General features: G+C 48.9%; 1 long non-coding RNA gene across 1 annotated transcript; it reads right to left on the bottom strand.

The window, feature by feature from the left end:
• Positions 1–5,579: 5,579 nt before the first annotated feature.
• Positions 5,580–8,234, bottom strand: LOC123134823 (uncharacterized). Its single transcript, XR_006465745.1, has 2 exons — positions 7,925–8,234; positions 5,580–7,713 (listed from the first exon to the last, which is right to left on the bottom strand). It is a non-coding gene; the product is annotated as an uncharacterized lncRNA (long non-coding RNA).
• Between the last annotated feature and the right edge of the window lie 10,491 nt (positions 8,235–18,725).

The following is an 18,725-nucleotide window of genomic DNA, read 5'->3' as shown; positions in this document are numbered from 1 at the left end:
CCCGCGTCGGGGCTTATAAACTGGCGTCGGCGCTCCACGACTAGTGAGGTTGGACTAAACTTGCGCACCGTCTGGAGCCAGCGCATCCCCTTTAGTACCGGTTGTAGCCAGTACCGGGTGGTGGCTACAACTGGTACTAAAGGGGATGCCTTTAGTACCAGTTGTAGCCACCACCCGGTACTAAAGGGGGTGCGCTTCCCGCCGCCTCTCCTGGCCAAAACAGACATTTAGTACTGGTTAGTGGCTCCAACCGGTACTAAAGGTACGTTCTATATAACAAAACACTTCAAAAAATTCGTCAGTTCTCCCTCTGCTTCTTCTCCTCTGCCCCATCGCCGCCGCCCCTCGTCGCCGCCCCCGTCACCGCCCCCGTCCCGCGCCGTCGCTGCCTCTGTCCCGCACCGTCACCGTCCCTGTCGCGCTGTCGCCCCGACCCGCGCCATCGCTGCCGTCGCCATCGCCTTGGATCAACATCGCCCGCGCGCACTATGAGCCCCTCCCCCGGCCTCTCCTCCCTCCAATCCACCGCACCGCCTCCGGCGTCGGCCGTGCGCCACACACGCACACACACTCACAATACACGCGCGTGCGCACACACACACATAATTTTTCTGTTTCTATTTTTAGTTTTTTCTGTTTTTCTGTTTTTCATACAAAGTTTTAGATGAATTAATTAATTAGATTAGATTAATGTCAAATAGTATATAGAAATGTTATAGAAATGTCAGAAATTTTAGAAATGTTAGTTTTAGCTAGATGAATTAGATCTATTTCAAATTGTTATAGAAATGTTATAGAAATGTTAGTTTTTAGTTTCTCATAATTTTAGTTATACAAATTTAGAATTTGCATATAAGAAATCACAATCCAATCATTTAAAAAATGTTACTTTTGCGGCGTATAGTATTTTTCTCGATGATGCCCTGCCCGCATCCTCGCCGTCGACCCATTCGCGACGACGTCCTGCTTCAGAGGCCCATGTCCGGTACTGGGCTCCGCCGGGCTGGCACTGGGAGGTGCTACCTTCAGGGGCTCGCCGCTTGGTGAGGAACTAGGGTCCCGTCGTCGACCCTGAGCTCCTTTGGTGGCATTCCCGTGGGCCACTTCCGGTGCGGAGGGAGCCGGCCCCGCCGGAGGTGGTGCGTCGCCGTGTCAGGGAGGAGGATGAGCACGTCCATCGCTACATGGCTGCTATGGATGTCAGGTTCTCCAATACCGGAGCTATGATCCTATGATGGTTCCTTCTCTTTGGGTGTCCACCGCCCGCGCCTCAGGAACTGCGAGTGGCCTAGATTATTCTGTAGTATTCGTTCTTTATTAGCTAGCTAGCTAGTGACGTATTCGATATATAATATTCGAGACGATGCATATTACGTACTACGATTCAGGATTTCCTCTTATTGATTGCATGCATGCATATTGTAATTTGAATACTAAATTGTTTTATATTTCTTCTGAATTTGATAAATAAAAGCTATGGCGGACAATACCGGCAGAGAAGGAGAAGAGGCCTTGTTCGATATCATACACTCTCGCGCGCCAGATAATCGAAATGAAGAAGATGACGGCTCCCAATATCTGAACAATACCAGGGAGGGTGATGATATGATATTCGATCGCGACGACCGAATTGAGGAAGTCATGGGTTATGATGCCGAAGAAATTAATGATTATGATGGCGACGAAATTAATGATTATGATGGCGACGAAATTAATGATTATGATGGCGAAGAAAATGTTGATCTTGATAAAACAGAGATCGGTGAGGTATATTTATATAAGCAGGCATCTGGTGATCATCACATGTTTTAAATGATTTGAAGATATATTAACGAATCAATCTTTCTTATTTCAGCCCTCCGGATTGAGCAAATCTTCTACAAGCAGAGTGAGAGGCAAGGGAAAAAAGTTCAAGCAGGGCGTAAAGTACAACATCGATGCCATCAAAACTAGTGGCAAACCAATAGCGCCTAAGAACACTGCGAACAAGTTCGTTCGTCAGTGCGGAGTTCTTGTGAAGGACAAACTCCCGATCTCCCTTCAAGAATGGAAAAAGCCATCAAAGGCCCGTCCAGATATTACTTTTGTCGATGACAGAGCAAAAGAAGCGCTTTGCGAAGAACTCATGGAACATTTCACCCTACCAGATCATTTCACAGCTGCAGATGTGGAGAAAGTCAAGGACGCTGCTCTTAGGAAGATGGCAATTGCATTCAACAACCACAAGAAAACTGTATGGAAGGACTACGTCAAAGCAGGAAAGAAGACTCCAGCATTCAAGGGAACACTGGAGAACCAAAGAGAACACTGGGACGATTTCGTGAAATTCAAGGAATCAGAATTATCTGAGAAACGGTCCAGAAAAAACAAGGCCAATGCCGCAAAAAAGGAGCAATTCCATAGGCTGGGGCCAGGTGACTACACGGTGGCAATGCCTAAGTGGGATAAGTTTGAACAAGAGATGATGGCTGCACAGGTCACTCCAGTTACATTGAGCTGCCCCCCCCCCCCGCAGGTACAGAACTTGGTTCTATGCACATGGGGGGGCGTTGGACCAAAGACAGGCTTGGTTTCGAAGAAGGCATGTCTTAAAGGAGCCGATGAAAAGTTAGTTCAAGCAATAGAAGAAGCTTGAAAGGGGGTGTTCACGCCCAACAAAGAGAACGACGAGCTTACGCGCGGCCTGGGAAATCCTGAACACCCAGGAAGAACACAAGGCAAGGGCGTTGTTCCGTGGTATGAGGGATTTTCTTACTGGAACGCCAACTACAGAAGTCATGTGAGAAGGAAGATGGAGGAGGAGAAGAAGAAGAAGCTGGAGTACGAGCACAGGAAGCAGGAAGCAGAACGGCTTCAAGGCCAAGAATCAGCGCACGCGGACTTGGCACTCAAATTGCAGAGGCAGCAGGAGCAGATTGAGTCACTTGGCCAGGAAAGGGGGTCTCAGCAGCGGCCGCAGCTAGTGCATGATCCAGCATTGGATAGCACCGTCTCATCCATGCCGAGAAGCAGCGTGGGTTCTGCCCCGGGCGACGCACTGCTGGATAGGTGCCCTGTGGATGACATCATGGAGAACACTAACTATGAGCTACACTTCAAAATAAAGAACATATCCGTGAAGGCGGCGGACGCCGTTGCTTATACAAATCCCCCCGGAGCAACCTACCATTGCAGAACGATTCCAGCCGGCTATTCTCGTGTCGTGGTTGATGAGGTGGTGGACCATTATTCGGGGCCACAGCTTGACATTCCTAGTGGTGAAGAGGAGCACACACTAGGAGAGGCCATACATCCTATCATCATATGGAGAAAGGATTGCATCATCTTTCGAAGGCCACCGACACCGCATCAGCTAGAGCTTGAAATTCCTGGAGGTGACGAGGAGCAGACGGCTCATGCTCTTCCAACGCGTGAGGCCACTCCTCCTGCTTCAACTCAGCCAACGCGTGAGGCCACTCCTCCTGCTTCAACTCAGCCAACGCGTGAGGCCACTCCTCCTGCCTCAACTCAGCCAACGTGTGAGGCCACTCATCCTCCTCCGAGTCCACCAACGCGTGCCACTCCTCCTCCAAGTCCGACACCGCATCAGCCGTCTCCGCTGCTTCAGCAATCACGGAAGAGAGCCGCCGCATCTATGGTGCATAGTGCTACAAGTCGAGGTAGTACAGGAGGTACAGGTGGAGGCAAGCGATTTCAATATGGTCCAGAAAGCCGCGCACCTCTTCCACAGAGGCCTTACGACATGACCAAGGAGCAAAACGAAGCCATAGTGAAGGCCCAAGTGGAGGCCCATTTCGCACCAAAACCAGCACCGCCGCCAAGGGAGAAAGTGCCCGAGGAAAATATTGACCACTTTATTCATATGGCGCGACCACCAGCTCCCAAGCCTGTTGACTCAGACTATGAGCGCCAAATCAGGAAGGCACATCGAGCACGACAACAGGGGAAAGCTCGAGCTCGAGCCAAGCAGCTGGCCAAAATGCAGGAAAACCGTTCCCAAGCTAGGAGAATAGGCGTCGCAATCGATCCCCCGCTTGTTGTACCAACACATGAGAGTACCGGCGCCGGTCAGCTGGTAATAACCGACCATCATAGACGGAACGCTGAAATGCTCGGTATCACTATTGGAAAACTTCTCGAGATTGAGCCCATGCCTGAGCTTAAAGAGGAGGAGATAAAATGGAAATATGCCCGCGGCAAACCTTTGGTAAGGCCTGAGGAGGTCAAGAACCTCCCAACGAGAATGTATCAATTGCATGATTAGTACATGAAAATTACCAAGAGTAGCAATCGAGAGGGCCTCATGGTGAAAGTCAAGGAAGAGTATTACATCCATAAGCTAGCTCTGTCCATTGAGTATTCAGAACTATTTCAGTTATTCCATCAAGACGCACTCGACAAATCCATTGTCAGTTTGTATTGTCTGTAAGTGATTTCTTTCTGTAATTCAAGTCTCAAGCTAGCTATAGTGCTCATTGATCGATCATTACCTGTAATTATCCTCACTATATTCTTTTCTGTGGTATATTATGCAGGATGAAGATGTATGAAATGAAAAAAGCTAGACGCTATGACATTGGGTTCATTGACCCAAATACCATTAATGAAGAAACATGGACATATCCATGGTATCAAACAGAGGTAGAGAAAAACATGTTAGAGTTCTTGAAGCGCCTCAATACCAATAAACATATACTACTTCCTTAAAACTACACGTGAGTCACACTGTCTTGTACTACAAATTCTGTTTTTACTTACTAGCTAGCTAGATGTTAATAATTAAGTGTACTAGTCGTCAACCCGTGCAACTTGCACGGGCTAGCTATTTTTCCTAAGCAACAACAACAACAAATCATTCAGATGGTTTAGGAAGTAAGTAAATGTCAACAATGTTCAGTTTGAATATCAACAAAGTATAGTTAAACCTGAATAGCACCCGTTCATTTTTTTTCATGTTGACCAAGTTATTTTTAGATTCTTTGTTTTTACATGTGTTGAAAATAAGGTGAGATCCACCTTTTAATTTATTGAAAGGAAAGTGAATGGCCTCTGATGGATTAGTTCCCCCTTGTAGATAACAAAGGAGTATAAGTCAAAACATCCTTGAAGAGGTGAGTAGTGGCCATAACATGGAAAAAATGTGTCCTAGTTGGACTGAAGACAAACTATCAATGGCCTATACGACCCTATGATCTCTCAGCTCACCATGTATGCAAAAGGAAAATTAATCCATTAGGTTCATGACATTTCAGCTCATATTTTTTCTTATAAGAGGGATTATACAGTTTAATACCCTATGATCTCCCAGCTCAGCATGTATGCAAAAAGAAAATTAATCCATAAGTTTCATGCCATTTCTTCTCATATAGTTTTTGATATAAGAGAGATTCTGGAGTTTAGTAGAACACGGCGTGCATAATTATGAGTTTCCTGTTTTTTAGTACTATTTATTTTGATTTTACTGTACATGAGGGAGCATTTAAACTCTTGTGCAAAACTCCATGCTCGAAAGAAATAACCTTATTGCCTCCATCTGCTAACTTCTGACTGTTCTGATTTAGAATTTATACCAACTCATGTAGCAAAAGAATATAAAAATCCCTGTCACTAAACATAGTTCAGTGTCAATGTCAACAACAATATATGAAATCCAGAGGTACGTACAAATTAGGATCCTTCGCAGCTATTGTTATTGTTCCGTAACAAACCAAGAATCGATTGAGCTGAATAATCAATAGATTTTATTGCTGCATGCAGAGCGGTGCATAAGCACACTTGATGATTGCACCCCGTTATTGTTGACTAAACTTTGTTCTCTCTCTCAAATAATGTTATCACGAAGATTATTTCATTATGAGTCTATGTCCTCTGCCTATAGCTTGCGTACCTGACTCCCTGGGATAATATAGCACCTTGCAACATGTGTGATAGTTCAATGATTACTTCATCTTTATAGGCCCAACTTAATGTCAAATCCATCAAAGAATGCAGCATATGCCCTGATCTCTTCCCTTTTTTATCTCCTAGGGTACTACCGCATCTGAGTAAATATCCATAACTAAACAACATGTTCACAGGCAGATTACAGAGTCACCAGAATACTTCCCTCCAAAACAATTCAACTATATGAATCAAACAATATGATTTGTTTTTCTCTTGTCATACATATACCAATTGGTTATCCATATCCATGAAAATATCTCTTAATTGGAATGGAAATTTAACACACTTTTGATTTGAAAATTGAAACGGAGCAAGGCTGAGCACTCGTGAATTAGTTAGAATGCTTCACAAATCCTGTAAGTTGGTGAACTAAATTACGACGACTACTAATGCATGCATAGCAGAAGATGGTAGACGACCTTTTTGGGAAAATATATTTGAACCATCTTTATAAAAAGTTGAAACGTCTTGGATGGAAGTTCATCTCAGCAGCTGGGTAGAAGTCAACACATACAAAGCAACCTGAAAGAAAAACCTGGATGTGAACTCATCTAGATTTCAGTACTGAATATGTCCCAAACTCCCAATAACATCAAGAAGGCGGCGTTGAACTGGTTGGTGAAAAATCATTGTACCTTGCACCTTGGGTGAGTTTGCATGTAAGTTCACACACATGCAAGAATGGTGTTTATAGTTTCAAAGATTTCATGATCAAGCTTGATACTACCTGACACCGAAGTATATAAAACATCGATTTCAGCAAGGTGCAATAAAATTAAAATACCCTTTATACGTATACCTTTTGAGTTGAAGCATAGTATCATTGTCCTAATAAGTTAGAAGCTTATGCTAATTTAGCATGAGGATAGACTGAATTTTCAGTTTACACACGTGATGCTTATGCCTGTCAGTGCATGTGCTGAAGCAGCCAAACCAACATCTTCAACCTAGTGTTAAAACGTACAGTGGAATCACGTGGAGGATCTTCCACATCTTTTCCCTATATAAGAAGTCAACTACAGTATGGCGCATTCAGTAAAGTATTTGAAAATAAGAGACATGCACATCGAAATTGTGTTTGATTCATGCAACTACATGGATATACATTACAGCAATCTCACTACAGGAAAACATTGTAAGCCGTGTATGAAACCGTGTATGTTTCATACACGGCAAAAGCTGTTTCAAACTCGGCGAACTGTACGCCGAGTGTTACACTCGGCGTATAGCACACAGCTTACAACCGGTCGGCTTAGTTGGTTGATCGACTAAAACATGCATAAAAGAAAATGACTGCACAAGTACGTCACCATCATCATAGTTGCCGTGATCAATCTCCTAGAAAAGGTGGCAAATTGAGCAGAAGAATCAGTAATGAGAGACGTTGTCTGGTTAAATAAACCGCGTACTCCAAAATAACCATGAGGTCTTCTCTGCTTGTCTATAATACATGATCAACAAATTGATCATAAAGAATTATAGATATAATTGTAAATCTTTAAGGAGATACAGTTGTAATTCTTTGAAGATTTGAGCACTTACCTGAGTCGACTATTGTTGTTTCTATTATTTCCACCAAGAAGGCATGACTACCAGGATTAGTCGCTGACTAAATATTCCTCGTCTCTGGAAGCCAGATGTGCTTGGCATTGTCTAGTTCATCCCAAGAAAATTACACTCAACTCGTGCTAGCAGCAGCGACATATGCTTGCACAGATTGCCATCTGATTCTCTGCAAGAAAAGTTGGAGAATATAGGAAGCGGTGGCACCTGTAAGGGGAGAAGGAGGCGAACTTAGATCTGCAATAGAGATAAGAAACATGAATCTGCAAGATAGAAAAGAAGGAATAAGCGGAGGAGGGGAACTTGGATCTGCAAGAAAAATAAGAAACATGAATCTGCAAGAGAGAAAAGAAAGAATAAGTGGTTGCGCTATCCTGCAGCGACGGCCTCAAAAACTGAGAACGACGCTAATAGAGACCTGATACAGAGAAGATGCGGAGGAGGATGCGCTGCTCGCGACAGCCGTTGCTCGATTGGGCAGCGTGGTAGGTTCAACCAAGTTTGATGGATGGAGATCGAGAGAACAACAGAAGCTTGTCCTGGAGGTTGATAGGGCTATGGAGGCGTAAGATATATTGACATGGATGGTTCATTGGTGCCTCCAAGAAGAATTTTCTTTACGTCGGAGTGTTTCATAGAGATACGTGAGCGCTTGGGACACATGAGAGAGATAATTCAGTTTTTTTCTCACTGGAGAAATAAATGAGACGTGAGAGATTGAGAGAGTTTATTTTTTTGGAGAGATTGAGAGAGTTGGTTCACGGGAGAGATAACTGAGCTTTTTTTCGTGTGAATCAATCTAAACCATAAGTTTTTTTTCCTATGACTCGATCTAAACCGTAATAATTTGGTCCCACCAAATTAACGGCTTCTAATTACTGATTAACATGGTAATTTCTTGGAAGTCTGTAATTAGTATAGGTATAGATAGATAGGGTTTAGGGTAGTTGATGAGTGTTATGCACACGCCCGCTTAATTAAGACATGCAAACGTGTGTGCATGGAGTTACCATTGGATCTTGTCAATTATTAAAGTTGACGAAGGAACAATTGAAGTACTGGACTCACTACTTAAAGAGAAGAGAGAGTACACAACCATGAAGGGGATAGTCAACAGGTAATTTCAATCACTATTAACTCTATGTCGGTTCTACGAGAAATTCTATTTATATATATGCATAACGTGTACAATATGTAGTATCGTAAAATACCAGCAAACGAAAAAGAACTAAAAGGAAAACACAAAATTAAAGGAAAAAATAAATAATAAAACCAAACCCCCAAACTTTTTAGTACCGATTGGTAATACCAACCGGTACTAAAGCTCTCCCCACACCCGGCCCTGGCTCGTGCCACGTGGTGGCCCTTTAGCTGCGGTTCGAGCCGAACCAGTACTAAACCTTTAGTCCCCATCCTTTAGTGCCGGTTACAGAACCGGCACTAAAGGCCCTTACCAACCGGGGCTATAACCCGGTTATGCACTAGTGCTCGTCGATGAACAATGGCTCGCCACTAATATCAATGTCATTGCCTTCTTCTTCATCACCATCACCTTCGACATAGATGTCATCGTCTTCATGCCACGAGTCACCATGGTCGTTGTCAGCACGGTCATCGGCCTCTTATCGGCAACGAAATGGGCGCGGCCATCCTGACTTTGGGTCTCCTCAGGATCGTAGGCATGGACATGTCCACCCTCGTAGATCACATCCTCCATGAACTAGTTGTAGTAGGGGTCATCGACAGGTGGCGTTGGTGTGGCATTCCGTCAAACAAGACGCGGGGGACGGCATGGTACGCCTAAACGACGGCCGTGCTTGCTTTCTTTGCATCTTGATGAATGGTCGGCCGCCGCTGCTGGAGCCAGGGGTGACGTTGAGGTCGATGACGGCCAACGGGTGAGGGGTGGACGGCGCGATCACGCTAACGTTCGGCGACCCCGAGAAATGGGTCTGGCCGTCGTGCCTTGGCGGGGGGAAGCCGGGCGACATAGGCTTGGTCCGTGACATCGGCGACTGGCAGCGCGGAGGCCGGGCGACCGACGAGCCTGTGCTCGCCGCATCGACGACTGCTACAGAGGAACCGGCCGAACGACAAATGCCAAGCATGAGGAGGATGTGCGCTTTGTTGACGATGGCGTCTTCTCCTCGACCTCGGCCTTGCGCCGCGCGGCCTCCATCGCAGCGCGCTCGGCGGCGAACTTGGCCGCAGCGGCGTTGTCCTTGACGACCGCCCTCCAGTTCCTCCTTTTCGCCGATTCCGCGTCCAACTTGGCGATCTCCTCCGGCGTGCACTCCGACCGCGGCTTCCTTGGCGCCTTGTCCTTCTTCTTCTTGGCCATTCCGGGCAGGTCGATGGCTAGGCCACCGGAGTTCGGCTGGGCGTCAGCCATGGACGGGGGAGGGAGGAGGACGGCGGGACGTGGGATGGTTTGGGGGGAAATGGCGCCAAAGGTCACGCGGTTTTTTTTTGCTTTGTGTCACCAACAGGCGGGCCAGCGGCGGACAAGCGCGCGCGTCCCACCCGTCCGCGTACTGTCCGTTTTACCCCAAAATCGTCGCAAACTTGGGCCGGGGATGGGTCGAAAGAAGACACAAAACGGACAAAAGTCCGTTTCCTCCCACGCGCTGGGCCTCCCGGTTCGTCCGTTTTACTCCAAACGAACGCGCGCGGACAGTATGGGATCGCGCGATGGAGTTGGCTTTACGGATTGATTGTGTTCGGTGGAGATGCCTATGTGTGCTCTTATGCGCATGATACCATTCAGTACTAAAATGTACTTCGCTACTTTTAGCCTAGTGCACTATTATTTGGGCATCGCTGAGGAGGAACGCCAACAAAGACCTTAATTGATAAACGAACCTAGGTAGGCATTTATTTCTGTTTAAATTGGACACATCTCTAGTAAGAAAATAAAGGGAGGACAGTTCATTTTAGCTTATCTATTGCCCTTTTTATTTTGTATATGCGAAATTGATGGCCTGCTATTCATTGATCGACGCCAGCGGTGGCAGATGGCGCCTCACCATGCCCATCCCGCTGTTGGGATCTGGCGTGGGAGGCAGCTTCATGGGCGTCCTCTGCCCATGCATCTCGCAGCTCCCACACCGCCTAAGAGCATCTATAATCGGATTCCTCAAATCCGTCTTAAACATCCGGACAGACCGTTCGGTCATAATTTTTTCCCTGACTGGCCTCTCAAACGGCCATCAAACGCCCGGGTTGACCGGCACCCCCCATATATAGGCTAAATATGGGCGGACATGGGGCGCCCGGGCGCGCCCGAGCATGCCCGCCACGTCGGACTGACGAAGGGGTCCCACCCGAAAATGCCCTCAAACCCGTCGGTCCGAAGCTCGTTTCCTCCGTCGGACCGGTGACGCCGCGTGGCACAGCTCCGACGGGCCGTTTAGTGCATTGCCTGACTATTTAAGTCGACCGGCGGCACTGAAACCCTACCATCCATTCATATTTTCCTCCTCCCGTCCTCCGTCACCGCCACTTTCCACTCCACCTGTCTGCCTAATAGCCATGCCCCCACGTCGTCAGGTGAGGAGCGAGCCCTTTCTGACGCCGGAGCATCGGCTCGAGCTCCTTGAGCAGATCCGGGCTAGGCGGGAAGCCCTGATCGCCGCGGGGCTACCTCCGGATCCACTGCATCCGGAGGAGGAGGTGGTGGAGGAGGAGGACGTGGGGGACGCTAGTGACGGGGATCTGCAGGCAGAGCAGCAGACCATCCTAAATTTCCTCCGGTCGGAGTTTGCTGCGGAGGCAAGACGCCGTCACCGGTAGAAGATGGAGGCGCAAGAGGCTGCAGACGTGACAGAGATGTTCGCCTACATGGATGAGGTCGAGCAGAAGGAGGATGAGCGAGAGCCCTCCTACCCTCCCATTCAGCCGGCGCCCGCCACCGTCGTCCTGGAAATCTCTAACGACGAAGAGTAGGTAGAATAGTACATAGATGTAGTACGTATGATTATTTTTGCATGTTTTGTATGAATTTAAGGGATGAAAGGCAGATGCAAAGTGGCTAATTTGAAGCGTGCCCGGTCAGTATCTGTGGACGCGTCCATGGGCGTTGGAGGGGCCGGATTTGCGGTATCCGACTGTAGTTGCTCTAGCGCCCTCCCTCCACAGCGCGGCCCCTCCTGTCGACCCAGGCACCAGCGCCGTCACGTAGCATCGTCGATCAGCACCAAAATCAGATCAGTCCACCCATTCACGCATGCATATGCAGGAGACTAACTAGGATCCCGAACACCCAAGGGAAATCTGGTGGCGCTCGTGCGTACCTGGACTTGCATTCATGCGCAGACGCCGCCGGCATGGGCAGGAGCGCGGTGGCGACGACGAGCCACCAGGCGGCTACCCGTTGGTGGCACATCCGCGAGCTGCGTAGCGGAGGAGAGACCCACTCGACGTCTGGACTGTGTGGACAGTGCACGGTGGTACAGTGCTTCAGTTTGAGAGATCACCGAGAGAAGTGAGGTTCGACGTACTTGAATCCTCCACCCGGACGCTGGCGTGTGGCCTGTGGTGTGACCTCGAGGCATTTACGGCCGTTTTGTCCTGTGCTGGCTCCCTCGTGAATCACCCGTGAGGAAACGATGCATGCAGCGGCACGCTTGCCATGCGAGTCCAATCTTCCTGGAGCAATTAACGGCGTGTTTGGTTGCCGTGTGCTACAGTGCCTACGTTGCATACACTTCTCCATTCAGTCTGGATCTCGAAAAACAGTCTTATATGCGACATCTGCGAGTTGCTTGGTTACATGTATATGGACTTGCTGCATTAGGAGAGCAACATTGGTACGTTGTTTGGTTGCCTGCATTGTCTCGGCGCATGCAACTACACGCTGTTTGGTTGCCCGCATGGGATATGATTAAGAGATAGCATTTGCACTTAGCACACAGGGTTAAGAGCTAGCAGAGGAAGGAGGAGAAGAAATGCAGTGTGTGATGAAGCCATGTACCTAGCGTAGGGTCACGGACCTGTCCAAGGTACCCTCCCCAAGGACATCTCTTAGAAGAAGTCATCTTTCAGTCGACCAAGAGGAACTCCACTCGACGGACTAGAAGACACTCGACGAACCTGAAGACACTCGACCATGAAGACTCACTCCACCATCAGGAATTCAGGATCTATTCTGTATCCAAACGGTCTGTAATTAAGTAGTCTTAATGGTCATGATGACACTTTATGTAGAGCGTTATCAGTAACGCCAGGCCTTAATGTACTTTAAACCCTCTGCTACGTGGGCTAGCTGGGGTCCTGGCGTCCTCTATATAAGCCACCCCCCTCCACTGGTAGAAGGGTTCGCACCCCTGTAACTCATATACACATAAACCAGTCGACTGCCTCCGGGCTCCGAGACGTAGGGCTATTACTTCCTCCGAGAAGGGCCTGAACTCGTAAAACACTCGTGTGTACAACTACTCCATAGCTAGGATCTTGCCTCTCCATACCTACCCCCCATTCTACTGTCAGACTTAGAACCACGACAGTTGGCGCCCACCGTGGGGCAGGTGTCTTAGCGACTTGTTGGATAAGTTGCAATCTTTTCGATTCCCATCATCATGGTTTCAGGTGGAGTTTTGGTTGAGGGTCGCGAGATCCGTCTCGGCGCGCTCACATTCATCGCCGACGACTCTGCCTGGCTGCAGGAGGCCCCGCTCGACGTGGATGCGCTCCCAGTCCGTGGAGCTACGCATTTTCGAGCATGCGTCCGCGGCGTCATTCTGCAGCAACCGTCGACCCAGTATCGGCCGGTTTTCGTGTCATCCTCCCTCCCAGCTTCCCGCCGGCGTAAGCGTTCCGGTCGGTCGAGGCTTCAGCGGTGGGTGAGGCACGCAGTGGCTCGCCAGTCGACCACGGCCCAAGTCGCAGCAATCGAGCCCGACGAATCTCTCTATGGCCTTTTCGACCTGTCGACTGGCTCCGCAGAGACTGCATCCGAATGCGACAGCAGTGATCCGGCGGCGGAGGTACTGATGGTCAATGGACCGCACGTGCCCCCCGGTTTTCCTGGCACCGAGGGAGGCAACGGCGGAGGCGGCCCGTCGCACGACCATGAGGAGTACTGCCCCGAGCCCCTCGACTCACAGCAGAGGGAAGAGCTTCGCCGCCGAAACATGGATGCACTTCATACTCCGATCGTTGGAGAAACCCCTGAGGCTCGCGCCTTAGAGGACGCGCGCTTGGCCAACCTGGCTGAGCGCACTCGACTGGAGAACCTTCAGCGGGCACTCGACGACCGCGCGCGACAACGGATTCCAGACTCCAGTCGACGCCAACTCTTTAGACCTCCGACTCAGGTATACCGCACTCCAATCCAGAATTTAGCAGCTGCAACATGTATAGCAGAGTCGATTCAGCCTTCCCAGTCAGAGGCTGGCAGAGGCTTGATGCAGATTAGGGATTTTCTCCGGGCAGCCGGAGATCAGAATTCAGCTGTGTCGCAGTCGCGGAACAGGATCCATAGCAGGTCTGTGGCGGCGAATACAATCCAGTCGGCTCATAGCCCCAGATTGCCCCGGAGGCGTGAAGGGCGTGGTGACCGACACGATCAGTACAGGAACTATGAGTAGGATGATCACCGAGTCGATCGCAACGATCGACGTCGAGTGCCCACTCCTTCCCAGAGGGGTGGATCATATATGCCTCGGCAGCAAGATGACAGACGCCAGTACAGTGGCGGACGAAGAATTCCAGTCGACCCTAGGGAACCAGGCTTTGACGCGAGATCCATCATCGTTCAGGGTCTGGTCGACCGGAACAGAGCCCACAGAGAGGGTAATGACAGAGACATACCCACCAGCAGCCGAGTACAGGTCTCCGGACCAGAGTGCTTCAACAGAGCCATCAGAGCCGCGGTGATTCCTCCCAACTTCAGGTTGGCGACTGGAGTCAGCAAGTTCAACGGTGAGTCCAAGCCCGACACTTGGCTTGAGGACTACCGAGTGGCTGTTCAGATCGGCGGTGGAAATGACGAGGTGGCCATGAAGCATCTGCCCCTCATGTTGGAAGGGTCAGCCAGGGCATGGTTGAATCAGTTGATGCCCAACAGCATCTACACGTGGGAGGACCTCTCCCGAGTGTTTGTCAGGACATTCGAAGGAACGTGCAAGCGGCCAGCAGGATTGATAGAGCTGCAATCTTGTGTACAGAAGTCGAATGAGACTCTGAGGGATTACATCCAGAGATGGATCACGCTGCATCATACAGTGGAAAATGTGTCCGATCACCAGGCAGTCTGCGCCTTCAAAGAGGGCGTAAAGAACAGAGAGCTAAGCCTGAAATTCGGTCGAACCGGAGACATGTCTCTGAGTCGAATGATGGAAATAGCCACCAAATATGCCAATGGTGAGGAAGAGGATCGGCTCCGGAGCGGCAAACACAAGTCAGTCGCCCAGGACACCGGGGGTGGAAATTCCAGTCGGAAGCAAAAGCGCAAAGCTGAGCCAGCCGCACCTGGAGAAGCCTTGGCCCTGAACCAAGGAAAATTCAAAGGGAAACCCAAGGGGCCTTGGAACCCCAAGAAGGTAAAAGATAAGGAAGGAAATGACGTGTTGTATTTGCCATGTCACATCCACACTAAGAAAGATGAAGAGGGTAAGTTCATCTAGCTGAAGCACACCACACGGCAATGTCGACTCTTGATTCAGCAGTTCCAAGGGAAGCAGCCCAAGGACAAGGAGAAAGAGTCGGACAAAGTTGAGGACAAGGAGGATAGTGACGGAAAATACCCGCAGGTCAATTCCACCTTGATGATTTTTGCCGATGTTGAGAGCAAACACCGACTGAAAGTTATAAACAGAGAGGTAAACATGGCTGCTCCGTCAACACCCAATTACCTGAAGTGGTCTCAGACTGCCATTACATTCGATCAATCTGATCACCCTACACACATAGCCACCCCTGGGATGCAAGCGTTGGTGGTCGACCCGGTCGTTGAGGGCACTCGACTGACCAAAGTGTTGATGGATGGCGGCAGCAGTTTGAATATACTGTATGCTGAGACACTGAAAGGGATGGGCATTCCGATGTCCAGACTGAGCACGAGCAAGATGAGTTTTTATGGAGTCATTCCTGGCAAGAAGGCCGCGTCACTCGGTCAGATTGCTCTTGATGTAGTTTTTGGTGATTCGTAGAATTTCCGCAAAGAGAAGCTGACATTTGAGGTTGTGGATTTCCAGAGTGCCTATCATGCAATTTTGGGTAGGCCAGCATATGCACGTTTTATGGCTCGACCTTGTTACGTGTACCTCAAACTGAAGATGTCAGGCCCTAAAGGCGTGATCACTGTCACCGGCAACCGCAAAAAGGAAGAGGAGTGCTTCTAGAAGGGCTCAAAGATCGCCGATGCTCAGATGGTGGTAGAAGAGTGGCAGGAACACCAAAGGAATGCAGACCTAAGTGATTTGTTGCGAGCCAAGAAGCTTGCCACAGAATCAGCATTTCAGTCGTCCGGTGAGACAAAGCCTGTTCACATCCACCCGACCGACCCAAACGCTGCTCCGACTCATATCTCCACAACACTCGACCCCAAATAGGAAGAAGCGCTCATCCAGTTCCTCCGTGAGAACTGGGACATCTTCGCATGGAAACCTTCTAACATGCCGGGTGTACCGGGGACTGGCTGAGCATCGTCTATGAGTCGACTCGAAGGCAAAACCTGTGAAGGAACATCTGCGACGGTCCGCCATCCAGAAAAGAAAGGCCATTGGCAAAGAAGTGGCTCGGTTCCTAGCAGTAGAGTTTATCCGAGAGATTTACCACTCCGAGTGGCTCGCCAATGTCGTCATGGTCCCCAAAAAGGACAATTATCTTCGCATGTGCATCGATTTCAAGCATATCAATCGGGCCTGCCCGAAAGATCATTTTCCTCTTCCCCGCATCGACCAAATAGTCGACTCAACTCCGGGATGTGAGCGTCTTTCTTTCTTTGACGCTTATTCCGGGTACCATCAGATCCGTCTGTTTGGACCTGATGAGATCAAAACGGCTTTCATCACCCCATTCTGGTGCTTCTGTTATGTCACCATGCCATTCGGCCTCAAGAATGCCGGAGCCACATTCATGAGGATGATTTAGAAGTGTTTGCTCACTCAAATCAGTCGGAATGTGGAAGCTGAAGGAAATATGCCCTAGAGGCAATAATAAAGTTATTATTTATTTCCTCATATCATGATAAATGTTTATTATTCATGCTAGAATTGTATTAACCAGAAACATGATACATGCGTGAATACATAGACAAACATATAGTCACTAGTATGCCTCTACTTGACTAGCTCATTAATCAAAGAAGGTTATGTTTCCTAACCATAGACATGTGTTGTCATTTGATTAATGGGATCACATCATTAGAAGAATGATGTGATTGACATGACCCATTCCGTTAGCCTAGCACTTGATCGTTTAGTATGTTGCTATTGCTTTCTTCATGACTTATACAAAGTTCCTACAACTATGAGATTGTGCAACTCACGTTTACCGGAAGAACACTTTGTGTGCTACCAAACGTCACAATGTAACTGGGTGATTATAAAGGTGCTCTACAGGTGTTTCCGAAGGTACATGTTGAGTTGGCATAATTCGAGATTAGGTTTTGTCACTCCGATTGTCGGAGAGGTATCTCTGGGCCCTCTCGGTAATACTCATCACTTAAGCCTTGCAAGCATTATAACTAATGAGTTAGTAATAAGATGATGTGTTACAGAACGAGTAAAGAGACTTGCCAGTAACGAGATTGAACTAGGTATTGGATACCGACGATCAAATCTCGGGCAAGTAACATACCGATGACAAAGGGAACAACGTATGTTGTTATGCGGTTTGACCAATAAAGATCTTCGTAGAATATGTAGGAACCAATATGGGCATCCAGGTTCCGCTATTGGTTATTGACCGAGAATGGTTCTAGGTCATGTCTACATAGTTCTCGAACCCGTAGGGTCCGCACGCTTAACGTTACGATGACAGTTTTATTATGAGTTTATTTTGATGTACCGAAGTTTGTTCGGAGTCCCGGATGTGATCACGGACATGAAGAGGAGTCTCGAAATGGTCGAGACATAAAGATTGATATAGTGGAAGCCTATATTTGGACATCGTAAAGGTTCCGGGTGAAATCGGGATTTTACCGGAACACCGGGGGGTTACCGGAACCCTCCGGGAGGTTAATGGGCCTTAGTGGGCCATGAGGGAGAAGAGGAGGGCCGGCCAGGGCAGGCCGCGCGCCCCCTCCCCCCCTAGTCTGAATAGGACAAGGAAGGGGGGACGGCGCCCCCTTTCCTCTTTCCCCTCCCCCCTTTCCTTCTCCACCAAGGCAAGAGGAGGGAGTCCTACTCCCGGTGGGAGTAGGACTCCTCCAGGCACACCCCAAAGGGGCCGGCCGGACCTCCCCCTCCCTCCTTTATATACGGGGGCAAGGGGGCACCCCATAACACACAAGTTGATCTACGGATCGTTCCTTAGCCGTGTGCGGTGCCCCCCTCCACCATATTCCACCTCGGTCATGTCATCGCGAAGCTTACGCGAAGCCCTGCGCCGGTAGTACATCATCATCGTCACCAGGACGTCGTGCTGACGGAACTCATCCCCGAAGCTTTGCTGGATCGGAGCCCGGGGATCGTCATCGAGCTGAACGTGTGCTGAACTCGGAGGTGCCGTACGTTCGGTGCTTGGATCGGTCGGATCATGAAGACGTACGACTACATCAACCGCGTTGTGCTAACACTTCCGCTTACGGTCTACGAGGGTACATGGACAACACTCTCCCCTCTCGTTGCTATGCCATCACCATGATCTTGCGTGTGCGTAGGAAAATTTTGAAATTACTATGTTCCCCAACAGTGGCATCGGAGCCTAGGTTTTATGCATAGATGTCATATGCACGAGTAGAACACAAGTGAGTTGTGGGCGATATAAGTCATACTGCTTACCAGCATGTCATACTTTGGTTCGGCGGTATTGTGAGATGAAGCGGCCCGGACCAACATTACGCGTACGCTTACGCGAGACTGGTTTCACCGCTACGAGCAATCGTTGCTTAAGGTGACCGGCGAGTGTCTGTCTCTCTCACTTTAGCTGAATCGAGTGTGGCTACGCCCGGTCCTTGCGAAGGTTAAAACAGCACCAACTTGACAAACTATCGTTGTGGTTTTTGATGCGTAGGTAAGAACGGTTCTTGCTAAGCCCGCAGCAGCCACATAAAA

Source organism: Triticum aestivum, chromosome 6B (assembly GCF_018294505.1).
Source record: "Triticum aestivum cultivar Chinese Spring chromosome 6B, IWGSC CS RefSeq v2.1, whole genome shotgun sequence".
NCBI classification, from domain to species: domain Eukaryota; kingdom Viridiplantae; phylum Streptophyta; class Magnoliopsida; order Poales; family Poaceae; genus Triticum; species Triticum aestivum.
The sequence above is the reverse complement of the archived record's forward strand: the minus strand, read 5'-3'. Positions and strand labels throughout refer to the sequence as shown.